Source organism: Arachis ipaensis, chromosome B08 (genome assembly GCF_000816755.2).
Source record: "Arachis ipaensis cultivar K30076 chromosome B08, Araip1.1, whole genome shotgun sequence".
NCBI classification, from domain to species: Eukaryota; Viridiplantae; Streptophyta; class Magnoliopsida; order Fabales; family Fabaceae; genus Arachis; species Arachis ipaensis.
The window spans coordinates 5,419,917-5,425,340 of NC_029792.2; the positions used below are offsets into that span (position 1 = coordinate 5,419,917).

Consider the following 5,424-nt stretch of genomic DNA (forward strand, 5'->3'; position numbering starts at 1 on the left):
GAGTTGGAAAGAAACCTGAAATAAAGTCTTGCTCATAAAAGAAAAAGAGGATGCATTACAATTAAACAGATTTAAATCACATACAAAAATTTTCAAAGTAAACGAGTGTAAGCTAAGTTAAAAGCGATTTTATTAAAACTTCAAGAGATGGTTGTCTCGCACCAAAATAAGTTCAAATCACATCAAAGAGAGGTACTGTTCAAGTAAAGAAATGCAAAGTCAAGGACAACCTTGCATAAAAATAAATCAAAGCTTATTTAAAAAAGTTTAAAACAAAACTCCAATAATATACTAGAAATCACACCTTATAAGGATATTCAATAATATTAAGATGCGTTAAGAAGGAAACTAACTCATTTCAAGAAAGAAACTTAAATTAAAGGATTTCAATTAGGATTCATAAAGCATGTCACTTATAAAAACGAAAAGCTTAAGAAGGAACTCAACAACTTAAAAAAAAAGTTGATTCAAGGTTTAAATTTCTTCAAAAGAATTCAAAACTTTTTCAAAATGGTTCAAAAAGAAATTCTGAAAGTATGCTTGGAATAACCACCTCGCAAGAATCATTTAAGAAGTTTACGATGCACTTAAAAGGAAATCAGCCCATGGAAGAAAGAATCCTTAAATCAACGGAATTCAAACAAGAACTCACTAGGCATGGATTATCAAACGAGTTTCCAATTGGTCTAAAGGAATACAAAACGCTCCAGAAAGACAACTCAATCAATAAAAAAATTCTCAAGAAAGAACCTTTAACTAAAGAAAGACAAATAAAAGGACAATGGTACATTAGATGGAAGCGAATTCAAGTTGACTCGGATGAGTATGAGATTCACAAAAATGAAAAACTAAGACTAATAATGACGTTAAAAAAAGTAAGAGAGTAATTAAAAACAGAATCAAATATGACATCCACAGAAATGAAAAGCTTAAGTAAGGAATTAGTCTATTCATAAAAAGAAAAAAAAACATGAGTGCAACATTTTTTTTAAAAGAACAACAATTGCATAAACAATGTAGTATGCTAAACCAAATCCAAATTAAAAATAAATTAGGTAAAGTTTACCAAACAAAAATCAACTGGAAAGAGATAAAGACCTTTCTTTGAAGGATATCTAAATACATAATCAAATAAGGATATTCATAAAAACTGCAATAAAGTTGTTAGAGAATCAAGATGTAATCTTAAGAAGGAATTTGAATCTAAGAACTTTGGTAGGAACAATCAAGAAGAAGAACGGTACACTCTTTTAAACCGAATGTAAGCTGGGTCGAAGGAATACTAAAAATCAATGGTAGCATTTACAAGGAATGGATAAACTCAAAAAGGAATGAATTCACTTTTTCGAAAGAAATACTAATGGTATTACATCAAACAACTCAAAGTAAATAAGATATGCAAGGTTTATAAAATAGAACTTAATTAAGCTATGAACAAAAATATTTCCTCTAGTGTCTTGAAATATACTCAGGTGCGAAATCACATAAGAATACGTATAAAAATTGTGATAAAGTTGAAAGTAAATCGAGTTGTAGTCAAAGAAGAAAATCTAAGGTAAAAATTGTTTTTACATATCTATAAAAGAATAGGTGAAATGTTACAGATAAACAAATCTAAGCATATAAAGAAATTTTTTTCTGAATTTATGTAGGGAAGTATATGCTAAATTAAAAGGGGTCTCATCCAAAAATTTGAAGGATGATTGGGAACACAATTAAGTAGGAAAAAGATCAATTCAAAACTTTTCTGATCCAAAATAAGCTCAGACTACGTCAAGGAGGTACAAAGATTACGTAGAGAAATTCAAGGTCAGGAATCATGATGCCGAGAATTTAGAAGATAATCAAGAATATGGTAAGTTCAAGGTATACATTAGACATGAAGCAAAAGAACCAATTTACAAAGTTAGCTTAGTTCGAATCATAATTTTCAAGGTGCAAATCGCTCAAGATTTAAGGATCATGCATCATGCCAAAACAAGTTCAAGATCAGATCAATGAGCACAGGATTTCCTGAAGAAGAGTATAACCAATGGTAAAGACAGATATTTTTAAAAGACTCAAGCAAATTCTTAAGAATACAATCAAATAAGGTTATAGACGAATAATGAAATACGGTCGGAGAATAATCAATCATGGTTCAAGAAAGGAATCCGAGTTAAGGAACTTCAATGAGCATAGTAAAAAAAGAAACAATTTGCCAACCTAAGTGACATAAACAAGAATCATAAATTGAAACCAAGCACGAAAACGAACTCTAGCATCCGCGAACTACGTGACTTGCATTACCCATTACTTATCAATTCCTTTTCGCCTACAATAACCTATTAACTTTTCCATTCACATAAGCCATCAACATTAAGTTGGCCAGACTTAACATCAACAGATATGCAATGGTAAGCTAACAGTGTTAATTAATAGGCAGTCATGTGCATAAAATTCTAATTCTTGTTACTTGGACAAGACCTACAACCTCAGAGAATGCAATGAAGCATAGTCAGTCCATTCCTAAGACTCTAATCAAGATGAACTACTCTGATACCATAATGTAACACCCTCACTATCAGAATGTCACGCTTCCGGATGAACTACTCTGATAGCAAGAAGTATTACGACGACTTCATATTATATAGGAGCCTTTGACTCAAAATTGTATCACGGTTCTTTTACAAACCGGAAAAAGAATACTTTTTTAAATAAAACAAAACAAGCATATACATGTACAAAACTTTTTACTCAAGTAACTTTTACATATTATATACATATAAATCATACAAATCATATCCCTCTTACATAATACAATATTGATTGGCGAGGGGTAAATAAATAAAAACTAAACAGCATTATCGACTAATCGAAACGTAATACAACCCTTCGTGAGCTTTTTCATCCGTCTTCTGAAAAGATAAAGCTGTAGGGGGTGAGAACCTAACCACACGGTCTCACCACAGAGTTTTAGAATTGTCATAATAAGATATTTAGAGAGAAATCTATTTTTAAGCTCAGTAATTATTGTTCGTCCTTTGAATCTTTTAAAAACTAACAACTAGTCATCCAAAAACCTTTTTCGAAAAAAAATCAATACTTAAATATCCAAAAATCCAAAATCTTTCTTTTCTTATAAGAAAATCCTAATAAAAACCAACCACACAATCAATCAACACAACCATCAATTCAACACCAAAGCTCATTCTCAAAAGTAGTACACCAGGACAAACATAGGCAAAACAGACAAGGAAAGCACATATTTAGGTAGCAGTTACAGCAATTAGTTCAGGTAGCAGTTAATAACAGTTTAACAATTAGGCAAACCAAAACAAATTCAAACCCAAGCAAAGCATACAAATGCATATGATGCATGCCTGTCCTATGGCTAATGAGCTCATCTGTCGGTTATACAACCAACCCGACAAGTCCGATTTGCTAAACTATTGGACTGTCCCCCGACGCGAATCCCCCATGAGTCTATGCATAGCTTTTTCTCATATATATATCAAATCGCTCAATGAGGGTACCATTCCCGGGAATTTATAAGTGCCCGGTCACCCTTACGTTGTAGGGTCAACAGAGTATCGAGTCTCAACCTAGAGCAAGTGGTGGCAAGCCACTGCGTCTACCCAGGGAAACTCGTGTCTCAGATAATTCAAATTCATAAGCTATATAAATAATTCATTCAACATTCATCAATATATAAGTCATTCTCAATATTATCATCATTCGTCAATCCATATCTCATTTTCAGATTCATTCAAAAATCATATTTCAAAGTCAATCCTCATCATCCTTTTTTCCTTTTCGTTCATCAACAATCCCAAGTCAAAACATAATTCTTTCTTTGCTAAATAAATCAATATTAAAACATATAATGTTTAAAACCAAATCTCTTTAAATAATAACTTCAAATAAAACTTCCAATTTTATAAAATTTCGGCAGCATCTCCTCTAAAACTCGGACTATGCCACCCTTTTCGGTTCCCATCTAAACATTCCTCAAACCCTTTCTCAACCATTTCCAAATCTCAATCATTTTCCAAAATTCATCCGGTTCTAATATCAGATTATTTTCAAATTGAATCAATTCCAATAATAAATCTTTTCTTCAAAATCAGACCAGCTCCAATATTAAGTAATTTATAAAATCAAACTAATTTAAAACCAAACCACTTCCAAAAATCTATTCATTTTCATATCTCAAATCATTTCAAAAACCGACTCATTTACATTATCGAACTAACTCCAAGACGAGAAAAAAACCACATTTAATAGCATAAAATCAAATAACTTTACAAACTACTCTTTTATCAATAACCACCCACCACTGAAGCAATCAATAATTCAATACAACAAACAGCCACATCCATAAGAAAAAACATAATCACAAGAATATATTTTTCACATCGATATCTGTTTATAACAACTCTGTAAGATAAAATTAAGTTTTAAGAAAAATCCCTACCTCGTTCGCGACTTAACTACGCGACAAAACCCTTAAAACTTTGATTTCACAGCGGCGGCGTCAAATCCGACCATTCCCCAGCAATCACAGTCTCTAAGCACAACACGCAAGAGTATAGTTCAACCCTAAAACATTAACGTCACGTAAAACTCAATAATCTATAACAGAACAGTAACAGAGGAGTTTTCGAAGTAAAAGCAACTTACTGCGTAGCAAGGAACCAAAAGCATCACGGTCGCAGCTCCGGCAGTCCTCACCGGTAAGAACAGAATTGGCATGAACCACTTAGGATAGATTTATCGCAATAGATTTCCACCGAATCAGAACCAAACGGCAGGAGAAGCTCACAGCAGTGGCTAACGTTTTGAGAAGGCAGAGGCTTCAGCTGCGGTGGTGGACCTTTGGCGACGGTGGAGGAACGGCGGCGACGACGGCTGAGCACGGCGGTAACTCCACACGCGACGGTGACAGCGTCGACTTCACCTCCTCTGCATGCGCGCTCTCTTCTTCGTCCGTGGCTGTGGTTCACGCTCCCTTCTCCCTTAATGGCAACACGACGGCGAGGCGCAGGCTTCGGCTCCATGGATGGGATAGCGATGGCGGCGACAGCACGGCTTCCCGCGTGCAGCAGTTCGGCGTCTCCTCACTTCAGCGGCATCGACGGTGGTGATGAGACCCAGTGGTGACGTTCGCTCCTCTTCTTCAGATCTCACCTTCTCTTCCCTCCTTCTCCTATTTCCATTTCCCTTTTCTTTTTCTTTCTTTTTGGTTTTCGTTTTTTTTAAGCTACGTTGGGTATTGGGGGAAAGGAGTGTGGCGGTGGAGGGTTGTGTGTGTGTGATTTTAGGTTTATAGCTTAATTTGGGACAAATGTAAAATTATGAATTTTTAGGTAAATTAAGATTTTGTTAAATTTTAACAAAATTAAGAGATATTGTATTAAATTAAATTTTAATTTAATCCCTTTA

The 5,424-nt window shown here is 34.2% G+C and overlaps 1 long non-coding RNA gene across 1 annotated transcript in view; it reads right to left on the minus strand.

Moving 5' to 3' along the window:
• LOC110265625 overlaps positions 1-5,180 on the minus strand; it is a 7,430-nt gene extending 2,250 nt beyond the window's left edge. Inside the window, exons 1-2 of the long non-coding RNA XR_002351785.1 lie at positions 5,144-5,180; positions 2,556-2,560 (exon numbers count right to left, since the gene is read on the minus strand). This is a non-coding gene — a long non-coding RNA (uncharacterized LOC110265625). The remainder of the gene's footprint in view (positions 1-2,555; positions 2,561-5,143) is intronic.